This window comes from Gymnogyps californianus, chromosome 4 (assembly GCF_018139145.2).
Source record: "Gymnogyps californianus isolate 813 chromosome 4, ASM1813914v2, whole genome shotgun sequence".
In the NCBI taxonomy this organism is placed as follows: Eukaryota; Metazoa; Chordata; class Aves; order Accipitriformes; family Cathartidae; genus Gymnogyps; species Gymnogyps californianus.
The window spans coordinates 32712814-32728078 of record NC_059474.1 but is presented as its reverse complement, the minus strand read 5'-3'; the positions used below and the strand labels follow the sequence as shown (position 1 = coordinate 32728078).

The 15265-nt window shown below is 36.8% G+C and overlaps 1 protein-coding gene; it reads left to right on the top strand.

Annotated features, from left to right (window-relative positions):
* SGCZ (sarcoglycan zeta) overlaps positions 1–15265 on the top strand; it is a 434991-nt gene that overhangs the window by 83882 nt on the left and 335844 nt on the right.

The window sequence follows — 15265 nt, the reverse complement described above, 5'->3', positions numbered from 1 at the left end:
GTCTTAAGTATTTTGCTAATCTGTGCACTGCTACGGGATACACTGATGCTTCAGAATGAATAATATTTTACTATTAAAAGAAAGGGGAAATAGGTTTCACAAGAAATTTTAATGCCAGTTGTAAATGAAATTTGCAGGTTTTTTAGTCTTATTCATCCTAATTTAGAATTTGCAGGGTTTTATTTTGGGCTACTTGGTTTTGGTTAGCATGTTTTCACTTTCTAATTGCTTTTATTGATTCCTTTATTAGCTGTTTTTGTTATTTGTTTTGATTGCTTAGATTGTATGCAACTGTATGCGATACCGTGAAAGGTCTCATGTCATCCTCCCATTTATAAAAGTTTTCACGCTATCTTTGATGAATAACGTAGTTTGTGTCTGAAGCTACCGAGGATAATGGGAATATATATCTTGCACTCTTTTAATTAAGTATGAAGTAGTAGCCTTATGGAAAGTATTCATAGTAGTTCCAGTATTTAAGGAGAGGCTATTTTCCACTTTTAGTGACTAGGCCTAATTGTTGTGGGACTTCAATACACTAAATAATGCTAGATTTGTTTTTTAGTTTAATGGTAAAAGCTACTGCTTAGTTAAATCATTGAATCCATGAATCCTGAGAAGTCCTAGTCTGCAGTAGAGGTTCACTGTTTCTATCTTTTTTATTCTAATCACTCATACTAATGCTTGTTAATTGCATGCTACTTAAGCTTTTACTTACATCTTAGATAGCAGTTCCTCTAGATGTTTCACAAACCTGAATTTTGTGACTTTAAATCTTGGTATCTAATATTTTGATAAAACCAGAATTCTGAAATGGCTGAAAGCCTGGAATTAACTTAATCAGCAAAATAGAAATATTTGAGAGAGTTGTCTCATTTCTTTTGCAGTTCAGGTTTGGTGAGGCTTTTATTTGAATAAACTCTAGTATGTTTAACCAGATAACATGGGATCAACTTGTATATTACACTTGATTACATGTAAAGGCTTCTAAAATATCAGATGGAAATACGGTATGTTACTGCCAATCACTGCCTGTTCTTTCAGTTAACAATACAGTATTAAATATTTGAGACAAGATGTGCACCTATTGTGTACATTGGATTAACTGATGAAAGCATGTTTGAGGACGGCTACTGCATGAGCTAACACTGCTTTGTGATGAAAAATGTTGAGGCTGCTCCTTCTGTTTGCATTCCCACTGCCAAATTTCAAACTATTTTTATCATATATTAACAAACCATTTCTTCACAAAATTTTCCCGTTGAATTATTTTTCCTTTCGTTTCAAGGTGGTCTTCCTCTCAGTAGAATTTTCTTCCTCTGTCCCATCCCTGTAGGGAAATATAATTTTACTTTGTCCTGCCTCTCTCAACTCTTCCCGAACTTAAATGATGTTGGCAGTCCCACAGGCTATAGCTCTCTTGTGGGGCTTCCCTACTGTCAATTTGCTTTTTGTTTCATCTAGTAGAATGTGGTGGCTTTGCTGCCTTTTTCATTATAAAGGTCCTCTCATCCATGAAGTATCTTTTTCTTTAAAGAATCATCTTTTCTTTATTGCTTTGCCTATGATCCATTTAAAAATTCTGTTCAGTCTTTGTTAATGGATCCATAGCCTCCGAAAATATTTTCTAGCCTCTCTCTGATAGTATTCTCTCAACCTCTTCTCCTTTCAGGCATGCTAAAAGGAGTAAAGCATACAATCAGAATTAATGGGACTTGAACAAAATGTTGAGATTTCTGTGATGATGAGAACTCTGGGACCATTCTCCAAAGGCTCATCTTGCTCTCCTCTGGGTGTTTTACATTCGCGTACAGAGACACCAGTATTCCTCATCTGAGCTGTCAAAACCCCCACCTGTTCCTTAATGTAGCTCTAGGAAGAAAGAGCCATTAGACCTGAGACTGCTAGCAGGTAGCATATTGGGCTGCTGCAAGCAGCACCACTGCATCCCACCTAGTCATGCATCTGACTCATTGGGTAGTCTGAAGGCTTTGCAGCATGCATTCGATGGTATGACTAATGGCACGGTTTGCTTGTTTTTTGTTTCATCCTTTCCCTAAAAAGAGAATCATGTGCATAGCAAGGTGCTTTCTCCTGCAATCTATTTTTCTAACATTGTATTTTGCCTTCATCTTCTTCTCTCTTCCACTCCACAAAAATAAAATCACTGCTACATCAAACAAATTGGGAGATTTGTGACACTCCTTAATTGCTGAGAATGTTAATACTATTGTACCGAACTGGTTCCCGCGAAAGATTTAGAAAACAGAATAGTTAAAGATTTCTAATGTAGTCTCTACGTTATAGTACTGATTGCCTTGAAAGTAAGAACTGATATGCTGAACTAGGTTTAATACCTTAAGGATCCAGTGTTACATTAAATTGCATTTCAGATTTACCCTGACCATTGTACACAATTTGAAGGCTTACTACAACATAGATAATATGGTTAGTCCATGGTTCTAAAGTGCAGATCACAATGATTTCTGTTCACCTTCATGAAAGGATGCAGAATATCCACAGGTGCCAAAGATGGCGATCTGATGGGATTATGACACATCTCAGAGAGGGACACATGCCTGACCTTGCATGGCTGCAGTTACATGATGCAATAAATCTTTCACCATCATCAGCTAACAGCTGCCTTGCAGCACGGGAACAATGGGAAAAATGGCAGAATAGTCCTGCTATCTTTGTACATTCACCAGGCAGAGCAAGGAGATTCCCTATAGCAGCTCTGCCTGTTCATGTAACCAGCCATATACATACATGACAAATTTTCTCTTGAGTCCTCCAAAGCTGCAGAGAAGTCGAGGTGCTGCCCACAGCCAGAACTGTGTCTTCTCTCTTCACTTCTTCCCATTTCAGCTCCAGAGGATGGATTTATCCCCCAGACTTGACTTTATCTGGGGAGTATGATGCAGTGCAGGACTCAGGAGTAAAAGGCTCATACTCTCCCATTCAAACTGAGTCTGTATTCATGCTGGATAGTCTCTGTAAAGTAAGGCAACAGCCTATAGCAATAAACAGCGAACTTTCTAATCCACCAGCTTCAAACACTTGAAACTGACCCATCTGCTACGAAAACAATAGTGTTTGCCACAAATATTTGCACATATTTGATACTGCGAAATTACACGTGGCTGAAAGACTATTGATTTTCTTTTTTCTATGCTTGTTTTGATTCCCTAGAACAATACATTGTACATAATGTTTTGGGGTTTGTCTCTTCTGGGAGTCCACGGTTTTTCAGATCAGACCGAGTAATTTTGAAAGTTGCTGCTGCTTTATCGATTTTCTGCCCAAATCCATTCTGCTAAGTAAACTGATATAGGAAGTAGGGCTTGAGATCATCTCGCAGGCAGAATAACCAAGCCCTACCCCTTTCCAAAACACCAAAGCTTTATAATCTTTAAAACTGATTTTATTAGACCTAGGTGACCTGTAAAATAGGAAAACCTCAGATCTGCTGGGTAAGATGGAATAAAAATAAACATGTTTGCAAACCCATTTTCCCTTGCTGGCTGCGTCCTTGCAGGGGTGAGTCCTTTTCTGTGGGCTTCCTCTCAGTCACCTCAGAGACTCACTAACTGCAAAATTCCTTCAGTCCCGTCATGCTTCCTGAGAAAAGGCCTTTCTTTTCATTCCCAGAGACACCTGGGCTGCCCACACCTCTTCCCGCAGGGAGCAAGCCAGCCCTCTGTCCACCCCTCGGGGCCTGCTGCCTCTCCGGCGCTAGAAGGTTCCGCCAGGCCAGGGGCCCCGAGCTCCCTCCTGGCTGGGGCACAGCTGCCGCTGCCCACCCTCCTCTCCCCTGCCACCCCTGTCCGCTTCAGTAAAACCCCTCCTACCCCTCTGGCTGTTCTCCCTTGCTCTCTGAGGACAGAGCCTTTCCATGGCAGGATGATGAGTTAGGGAAGTGAAGCGGGGGAGCTATACTTTTCCCAGTCAGTGAGTTAGCGTGGTCTGGTGACTGGGTGCCAGAATGGCTGCCAGGGCTGCAAAATGGCTGTCAGGCACATGAGGCACCTGCTTTCTTAGGCCTGTTCATACTCCTGTAATGTCATCTTCATTTTTTCCTGCTGCTATGCTTCCTGCCGTGTCTGCTGGTAGTGGTGGAGCTGGTAGTGCTTCAGTGCATAGGTGGGAAGGGGCACTAGGCCGCACAGCCCTCTGTGGACACCAAGCAAGGCATCAGTGTAAGCAGGGCAGCATCTGAGCTTAACTCCGTAAGTGGCAGGTTTTAGGCTCTTTTCTTTTTTTTTTCTTTTAATAAGAGTGAGAGAAAGAGCAATTACCATTCAATTTGCAGTAACTAAGGTCACATTGTTCTTTAGACTGGACTTCCCTGACTTCTATGCCTTTCAGGAGAGAAGTAGCTTGCAGAGTTAAATGATCTTTCAGGTACGCTTTTCTTTCAGGTGCCCCATTGCAGCACCTTTACAGACAAGTAATACTCCATTACCAAGTTATTGTGTAGTGGTGATTGAGCCTCTTTTCATGCTCATGTGGAACAGTTCAGAAAGAAAGAAACCATTCATAGAGTCTGGGTGATAAATACTCCCCATCCCAAATAGGGTTAGCTCAAATGAGGTTGTATAGTTTATTTGCTTCGGTTTACAAGAATATACTATATCGCATTTTTGTTCATACAAAGCCAGATGCAAGTTCGATACTTTAAATGCACTGGCTCATTTTAATGATAAATTTTGTAAAACTTTTCTGTGAAAGTTTTGTAATAATGCTGGATATTGATTTCTACATTTTACATGGTCAGTATAAACACCCATGTATGTTGCAATGCTAAAAAAAGCCCTATCGATGAACAGTGTTTTGCATAGTTATGGTATTTTCCTGACTTACTTGTGTGGGTAATATCTCTAACTGCTGACAAGATGTTTATTTGCATTCTGTGAATAGTGGGTTAGGAATTTCATTGCATTTAATTCATTTTGGTTTTACCTGCAAGAAGGTTGAATTAGTTTTGTGAGCCTTCACTCATTTCAGATCTCCTGGATTTAGGAACAATACTGCTGTTTTAAAATTCAAGTCATATCGGGACCATTATTAAATTTTATAGTGATGAATTTTTTTCTTGGAGTACTAAACTATATCACCAGGGATCCATTTTATGTTACCTGATCTCTTGTATAAAAGACTGTAGACTTCTCAGAGATAGTTTGGTTAAACTACTATGTATCTTTTTCAAAGAGACCTTGATTTAGAAATGACTTGGTTTGGTGTTTTTTAATTAATTAAAAATAACTTAAAAAGCTACTGATCATCTAAGTTTATTTAACTTTTACTAACTGAAAGCATTGATAATGATGTGTGCATTAAAAAAAGTATAACATTACAATTCTTTCAAACTGAGAATGTTTGAGTTCTTGGCAGTGGGGTGGGGGGATTAAACACCTTATTTTCAGACCTAAAGTAAAATCATCTATGCCATGTACTATACTAAGTCCTTTGTCTCATGCAATATATTTGATTTTTTACCAAATAAGGATAGCTTTTGCAAAAATAAGTTGTTTTCAAAGATGTAAAAAACGGTTCTATGTACAGTTGTTACGCAGCATTAATGTTAACAGACATTCTCGCTTATTTACATCAGCTTGCTTTTTGAAGTACTAATTTTCTATAGGTTCATGTTTGAGATCTTACCAGCAAAGTTTTGAGAAATAGGGTTTAAGATGAGTAATCTTATGCAATTATGTATACAGAGTTGAAACAAATTGTCAAATTTCTGCACATTAGTTGATAATTTCATAAAATCATTTTCCTGAATGTGCTGTTGTGCAGAATGTATGGAAGAGCGCACAAAGCCAAAAAGAGGTTTGTAAGAACTCGCCAGTTGTTTCGCTAGGTAGGTTTCCAATTGGCATAGTGTATAGCTTTCTTTTAAAATAACTGTTTAGAAAGCTGCTCACTACTTCAAAAGTTTTAAGTGAAGCCATTTTTAAGGCCAGATCTATGGTTATTTAAAAAAAAAACCAAACAAACATCAAACTGTAACCTGAAAGAGTATAGTGGCTTTGGGTGAAGGATGGAGAAATCTGACTGGAGATATTGATGGCACTGCTACTGTGTGGAGTGTGACAAGGGCAGGTGAATATAGGTTACAGTCAGAAAGGATATATTTTACTTGCTGTCATGTATGACATCTGTTGTTACAGGTATTTTGCTTTCAAATACGTTTGCTTTATCTGTAAGCTATGTAGAACTAACATAAAAGAAGACAAGAACAGATTCTGAAATGGAAATAATGGAGACAAGGAAAGGAGAGCATGGATTTCTAACACTATTTTGTAAGTGTCGACGGAGATAGAAAAGTATGGAGAAGTTTACTTTTGTGGATGAGGTTTAGGTTTAGGTGATTTCATAATTTCTTGTGACAGTCCTTTAGGGAAAGACTTACGCTGGGGTGGGAGGGAAACTAGTTTTTCCATTGTCATGCTACTATCCTGTAACATCTGCTATGTACGGTTACACAGAAAGCTGTGCTCAGCTTGAGCAAAGTGGGGAGGAAGAAGCCCGACTAATTGCAGGCCAGAGGCAGAAAAGTTGTTTTTCCAGCCACTGGAGGAAAGAGTGACAATACCCTTTGGTATTCTTACCTAAGACTTACCAGCTTCTCATTTCAGTGAAAGCCTAAGCATAACATCAGTGACAGGTTTGGGTTAAACGAATGACATGGGTCCTTGCTTTGATGAAAATCTACTTTATAAAGACTAGTTTTAGGGAGAAGAAAGATGGACTTGAGGTGGTCAGGGTCCAGCATCAGGTAGGTTTTTCCTTAGTGGTTAGGGAAGAGAAACTGACTGTGAAACAGATCACTACTGCTTGGCCATGAGGCTATGACATTTATTTTGACAGTCCATAGTATGATGTATGAGGAGAAGGTGAACTGTGGTCATTTTAATATTTAAACATTTTGATTTGTGGATTTCATAAGCTATTCACTCTTCTAATTATTAGAAATGTGTTTGGCCCCTAACTTCTTTTAATATGATTAATTAACAGGAGGTGTAATGTCATGACATATTTAAGTACTTGCACTGCTTTTAAGTATAATTCCTTATGTGAAAAATGCTAACTTTTGATTTTTCTATGAATAAAATAACTTTCTGTCATTTTTTTCCTTATGTATAGGACTCAGATTTTTATTAGTCAGCTTCATATTTCTTTGTGCCCTGGTTGCCCAGCAAATGTAAAATTTCTGTCTCCCTCTTCCTCCTCTCCTACCTTAAATGCAGTGACAAAACTGTTCCTCCAAACCCAGGAGCTACGTAGAAAAACCATCTGTCCATCCAGAACAGCTTTCTTTTCCCTTGACTGTCAACTGCACTCTTTTATAGCACAAAGCACACAGTAGCATTTCCTTTTCCAGACTGTATAATCATTATTTATATTTTTTCATTTTTCTCTTTTCTCAGAAAGTAATGAGTACAAAGTTGTGTTGTGCATTGTAATACTGTTGGTAGGACTGACTTAGGCAACCCATTTGCGTTACTGACAGACAAAAACATGTCTTTGTATTCATTATTGCTTAATTTTTATAGAGAATATCCCAGAGAGCTAATTTTCTGGTAGTTCAGAACTGTTCATTGGAACTTACCACTGCAGCTTCACAGGGATTAGCAAAGGTTGGACCTCAAAACCAGAATGAGTAATATACATAATATTCTGCTGTGCTGCAGTGAACTGCAACCAATGTCGTATGTGTTGACTTTTAACAAGAATTAGTGTGTTTGTCCTCAGCTGTTTGAGGATTATCAGTATAGTATGTTAAAAGAGGGAAGCTATAATACAAAAGGCACTTTATGTCACTTCTACATTCGTTTTGGCAACTGAAACTGTAAAAGAAGTCTGAAAATGGTGTAACAGATTTTAATGAGAACTGCTGTTAACAGCTGAATTTCCCCACTTCTTAGTGACTTCATGTCTGTAGTCTGTTGCAACTCTGTGTAAAGGAGAAACTAGTTGGTATCTTAATCTCAGGGCATGAGGTTGTGCCAGTGCAGCCCCTGTGAATGAGATGCTTCTCTCTAGGCCAGGAGCACAAACCAAGCCAGGGCTAGGTGTAACCAGCTGGCTTGGCCTGGTACATTTTCAGGTAGAAGCTTTAAAATCCACTGTCATGACCATTGCCTGCCCCTATTGCCAATACCATGTCCTGACACTGACAGTATTTGTGTGCTGCAGCTGCACTGAAACCCAAATGGTCCTAGTGCTCTGGGAGTGGGAGAATAGCGGAGAAGGCAGTAAGCTGGCGCTGTGAGACGCTCTAGTGCGCCAGGTAGATCTGTGCTCAGCATGTCTGTTGTCAGGCAATGCCTCAGATGTATAGAAACAAACACCATTTAGCCATGAAGTTGACATAAAAACATTAAACATCATAAAAAGAAGAATCCCATTTCTTTTGTCTAAAAAGCAGACTGTATATTTAGGAAAAGTTGAAGTCCCTTGGTATACTTTTAATTAGCAGTTTTGTAGAGGCAATGGATAAATTCAGGGATCCTTAAATATACAAACTGGTTTTTAACAACCAGTTCAGATTTTTATGAGAAATTGCTTTATGAAAGTTGCAAAACAAAACAATCTTGCCACCCGGGAGTTGAATTCTAATAGTTTATATGTAACAATCAAGCTGTATCAAGGCAGCGTTTTACCAGATATGTTTTATGCTTCTTAAAGATTATTTGAAATTATTTCTCACAGAAATCACAAAAGCCTTAAATAAAATTATATGATTGAATAAATTTTGAATAGCTTGCTAACATTTGTGTTTGAACATTGTTAGCTTGCTTCGGGAATAGCATGGCTGGAACATTCTTTGTGTTTTGGACACCTGTGGCCACCACAACTATGTTTAGGAGATAGCTCATGTGGTTTTATATTAAAACAGGTGTTCTTCTGGTGTTTATTCTCAGTTGCTCAAACTTACATGTGACAGTGGAAATGGCCGCTAATCACCAGGACTGAGGACATATAAAAAGCGGCATAAAACTATGATTTCGATTGAACAGCTCCATCAAATATCGCTTTGAATTTGCAGTGAGTGGGAGGATTTGTACATTCCTGCATAAGCTTTAGGAATAAGTTTTGTGCAGGAAATCTAATTATGGGTATTTTTATCATGGGTTGCCATTCTGAAAATTTCACTGCTTTTTTACAATATGTTTTTACAGGAACGCAGTCCAGTCCTTATCTACCCGTATAAAATTGCACTATTAAGGAGAAGAAAACTTAACCCCCCCCCCCAAAACACTAGCAAATCAAAGTTCTAGGATTATGTTAATGAATTAAACATTAAGCATGACACTGTGTTTTTAAATGTGTATGATTAGATTGAGATTAATTGGAAAGAGAAAACAGCATAACAATGTTGATCTCTTGAGAAAACAAGGTTGACATTTAATACAGCTTTTAAGTAAGACAAATCAGTTTTATTGTATATCATGCTTGGTTTATAACCATTAATAAACTTGAAAAATGGAAAATCCTTGTGGCTGTAAGAATTTTAAAGTTCTTTACATTTACCTGTATTCAGTTATAAGACCTGTTTTTCCTTCTTTCATCCACCCCATCTCTCTCCTGCCATCCTCAGCAGTTTTATCAATTCCTTGGATTTGTTTTATTCATCTTCACCATACCTCTTCTAGTCCAGGAAGAATATTATTTTTGCTTGTGAAATGAGATTAAGAAAAAGTAGATGATGAAATCTGTGGGTAGGTCTAACCAGCAAACAAAGGTATGTCATACATTTTAGCAGCTAGTAGTAGTAGTGAGATAAAGTGGTATGTAATTCAAAAGATGCTAACAACCCAAGTATGGCACAACATGCTATTGGATATTTTTTAGCCAGCTGGCCAGCTCAAGACCATATCACCACGGTATCTTTCCCACTGTTATTTCTGTTTTAATGTTACTCATGCTATAGATAAACCTTATGTGATAGATGTATGTTTTGAAAAACTGTAATCAGTCTCTGGATTTCTTACATCGAAGTCTGGGGCCTTGATCATTGGACAATATTCCTTTCTTACTAACACATAGTGTATGCTGTTCCATTTCTAAAATGCAATATCCCTCATTATCTTGTGTTACTTGCAACAGCTTTTGCCAAAGACTTATTTCTCCCTAGCTGATGAAGTCACTATGAAATTGCAAATGATTTAAAAAAAAAAAAAGGTGAAAGGGAGTCCAGGAATAAATGGAGTGGGGAAAAAAACCTCTGCAACCCATTTTGTATATTCAGTTCTTAAATTTAGGATCTCATAACACTAGACTGTGGTCTCTCCTTTAGTTTGAATTCTTTCCGTGATGTATTTGTATACTTCTTGATTAGAATTTAGTTCACCAAAAATTGTAATTTATGTCCAGCATGAGTTTTATGTAAATGACTTTTGTATTGTTTATCAACTATTAATATTGAAGTGAATATTTCAGTAACTTAATACCATTATGAGTTATTATTGTCTAAGGAACATAACTGAAAAATATCCTAAGGCTGAGCAACTGTGAATAATAGAGATGAAAAAAATAATAGCAAGTTAGCAGCATTTTGCACAGACGTCTTTTGCCACAGATATTAAAGAACCTATGCATCTTGTAATGAGTCTTATCTGGAGCAATGTTCTCTGCTTCATAAAAGAAGCTTTAAGCATTTATGTGTGAGCCTTCAAGACTGCTCTTTTTTCACTTTGTACCTTCCTCTGCTGCAGAGGCTATGCATGATATTGTTACAGATGAATGTACATCAGACTTGAACACAAACTCTGTTTTGTTTTCTCATGTTTCTCCTTTCATAGTTCTACTAGAAAGGTAAACATGTATGCCTAATATTACTCCTCAAAGAATTTTTTCTAGCTTTGTTTTAATGTCCACAGGAACTGAGTCAACTCAGCTATTCATGCTTTATCAGTTTTCTACTAACACGTGCAAAGTTGCATATTGATTAGGGAAAACCAAGAAATCTGGCTATGTGTTTGAATGCTTACGCACACGTCTCTAGTTTACAATGATATACACATTTGTGTGTACTATAATAATTATATATGGATATGCATATTTGTATGTATACATGTAGTCATACCCTTCACCACCGCCTTTTCATCTGTACCGCTCAACTCTGTAAAATCATGCTAAATTTCTATACTCTTCGATCATATTTTACCTCATGGCTCTACTAATAGTTTATAGTTCAGCATGTACATATACCTTTTTGTTGATTAAATACTTAAAGTGCACATAAGGCAGGATCTTTGTCCTAACATGTATTGAATAGAATGGAGCATAACAATAATGCCATGGTCCTGCTCAGAACTTTACAGTTTGGTCACATAAACATAACAAAATGCATATGGCTTTAGAGCAGGTTTGTTTGGTTTTTTTCCTACTAAGTGTATTTCAATATTTATGAATTATTTCATTAATTTGTACAGGTTCTAACTGCATTTTGCTATTACTTTCACGTAACAGTGAAAAAAATTTTAGTTAATTTCATCAAGTAAAGCAGTCAGTTTCCAACAAATGCCAAAATTTAGGCATTTCAGATTCAGGTGGTCTTGATTCTTTGTCTCTCTGAATATTTGTATGTATGTGTATATATACATACACATATGTCGTGGTTTAACCCCAGTCAGAAGCCAAGCACCACACAGACACTCCCTCGCTCCCCATCCCCCTCCCCCTGCTCCCGGTGGGATGGGGAGGAGAATCGGGAAAGAAGGCAGAACTTGTGGGTTGAGATAAGAACAGTTTAATAACTAAAGTAAAATATAAAATTAACAATAATGAAATATAATAATACTAATACTACTAATAATAGTAATGAAAAGGAATATAACAAAAAAAAAGGGGGGGGGGGGGAACCCAGTGATGCACAATGCAATTGCTCACCACCCACTGACCAATGCCAGAGCTGCGGTCCGCCCCTCCCGGCCAACTCCCCCCTGTTTATGTACTGGGCATGACGTTCCATGGTATGGAATACCCCTTTGGCTAGTTCGGGTCAGCTGCCCCGGCTATGCTCCCTCCCAGCTTCTTGCACACCTGCTTGCTGGCAGAGCATGGGAAACTGAAAATGCCTTGGCTTAAGATAAGCGCTACTTAGCAACAACTAAAACATCAGAGTGTTATCAACATTAGTCTCACACTAAATCCAAAACCCAGCACTGTACCAGCTACTAAGAAGAGAGTTAACTCTGTCACAGCCGAAACCAGGACAACATAAAAAGACCAGAGCGGTTTAATGGCATGCTGAAGGCAGTTCGTAGAGTGTTTAATTTCATTTGGTTATGAATAGCTTGAGTCAAAAAAATGAAACAAAGGTAATGATATTAGATGTGGTATAATGATATTAGAATAGCGAACAACTCTCCCATCTGCAGAATACAGTCTCACCTTACAACATGCAGTATGCCGATACTGTTATTCCTGGAAAAGGAATGTAATTCAAACATTTTGCTTATGTATTGACTGTCTGTTACCATCAGTTTTATCTTGTTAGACTGTAAACTCTGAGATGGTTTGTTTATTGTTATGTACATATAGTAAGCCCAACTGTGATATGGCTTTCTGGGCACAACTATCTATAAGCAGTAAAGTTTTTCAGTTTGTTAAGTTAAGAATAGACCAGTAAGCACTCTTTTGGCTGCTGATTGACTTTTTCACTCTGCAGGGTTTTTTAAAACTTTTGAAATAAATAGTTTGATGTATACACATATTTATTGCAAATCAGAAACTGTTTTCTGTGCCAAAAATATTGTCGATTTACAATTCGTTTTGACTAACGTGTTCTGTCTAAAACAGATATTAAGAACATAGTAGTAGAACCCCAAAAATGCTAGAAAACAATTTGACAACATTAATGAAAAAACATTATTAAATTAAAGAAATATAATCCATGGCTTAAAATGTGTTTTATTGTATCCAAGTGCAAAGCCTACCTGGGAAGGTAGGTAAGGACATAAACATGTTTCTACTAAAGGACTCAGTGATATTGAAACATGCAGATAACCCTTGAAATGAGGTGAGAATTTCAATTATGATGCTGTAGCTCAGATGGTATTGTAGCATATAGTACTTACAGAGAAGTGTAAGAAAGAGTTCAGAGGTTGCGCTATTTTTTTCATGATATTAGTGAAGTCATTTCTAAGTACTAGGTTCCATTCACTTGTCTGCAAGTCTAAAAGATGTTGGAATACTGGGAAGAGCTCAGGAAACACTTACAAACAACAATTTGAGCTCAGGAAAGTATGTCTAATAAGGAGATTTTGGAAGTTGTCTTGATTTATGAAACAAGATTATTTTAAGTTTCTAGGGAGAAAGGTATATGACAGAAGATGGTTCTTGAACCTAGGGTAAAAAGTTGGAAAGAGATTCAAGATTCAAAAGCTTAGGATAAACTGATCCAAATTAGAAATAAGTTGATTATTTTAAATTGAAAATAGCATGCTTGCATGTATGAGGGAGATTCCATTACTTTTCAAATCACAGTGAATTTTGCAAGAAGATATTGTATATGGGATGAAGAAATTAAGACAAATGATTTTCTATGGCATATGTTTTGCAGAAGGTCAGACCAAGTGATCTTGGCATGGCCTTTTAATGTAGACTATAATCTATCTAATGAGATGCTTATTGTGATATTACATATTCATTTTAAGATGTACCTCTCCTGCATCTTAGAAAAAGAAATTATAGAGTATGTTTCTCTTTATTATTCTGTGCTTGACACAGATAATAAATTACTGTAAATTGTGTTTTGGTGTTTCTTGCTTATAGTTAATTTGGCCAATAGATAATTGAGGAGGGCAGATTGATGTTAGTAATATATGCAGAGTTGATGCAGATATCTTAAGGAAATAACTGTGAGAAAACAAATAGAAAGTAGAAAATTCTGTGTACCTTTAATTGTTTGGTTTTCATTAAAAATCAACGATCTCCAAAATATTGAATAGAGAGTCACTTGGTAGAAAGGAAGGCTTATTAATTGGATTATATCAAAACATACATCATCTTAGAGGTATAAATACTATTGTGTGTGTATGTTTTTGATAAAATCAATCAATATGCCCTGAGTCAGATACTTAGTAAATGTGACTTTTTTTCTCTTTCTCTGGTTGGTTTATTAAGAATTAGAATTTCTTTTCATCAGCAGATTTACCTTCCCACCTATGTTCAGGGAATTAGAAGGGTAGATAAAGTCACATGTGGGTGTGCTTCATAGTTGCAGATATACAAAGTATTAAGTGGCAGAACTATATCTTACCCAACAAAAATTACCAACAATGGTATGGATACTTTAGGATTAGCAGTTACATTGTATTTATTTATGAGCAATTACGTATATCCTTAAATTTAGCAATAATATTATTTTTCCTTACAAAGTTTCATTATGGCATCTGGATTTCCCCTTTTTTGCTAATGCTTGAACCCTTGTCACACAGCAGCAAGTATTTTTAGCTACTAGAAATCGGTTAGTTCTTCAGAGTGTTAAAGTGTTTATTAACATTTTACAGGCTGTCCCTTGGAAGAGATGGCCTGCTACAATAGTTAGCTGATAAAGCAGATGCTGTGGAATTCACAGTATGGCTTCAGTACATGGAATAATTATATGAAGCAAATATAATCTTGACCTTTGTGTACAGCAAATTACATTTATTTTTCTCATTACCAAATCATATCCATCTTTCATCTAAGTGAATGCACAAGTAAGTTGTTTTAATTCCTTGCATAGTTTCGTAACCAAGTAAAGAATTGTGGCTGCTGAGACTGGGTAAGAAATTTTATTCCTGTTTAGTCAAATTCTATGGAAGTTCAGCAAGAACATATTGTGATGTACTGTTCACTTTTGTATGAAGGAACATTGGGATTCTCAGATTAGTAAAGGATGTTCAACACTGTAACAGGATTCTGTATGTATTTTCAGAAATGCATTTTTATATGTATATATAGAAGATACATATATGCATTTCTGTATGTAAATACATTTGAAATAATTTTTATGAGAAAATAGTTGATAGAATTGGAGATAACTAAATATGGATTTATATGCCTAATTTTAATCATCTAGCTTTTATCTGCCTTAAGTTTTTTGATATAAGGAAAAATATACACACAGAATGTATTTTAATACATTTCTAATAGTTCTGTGGTAAGTGTACTTAGATTAAAGCAGGAGACGCTTTCCTCCTCTTTATATACAGGTAGAATTACTGATACAAGTTACAGATTAGTGGTGGACTTAGTAAACAGC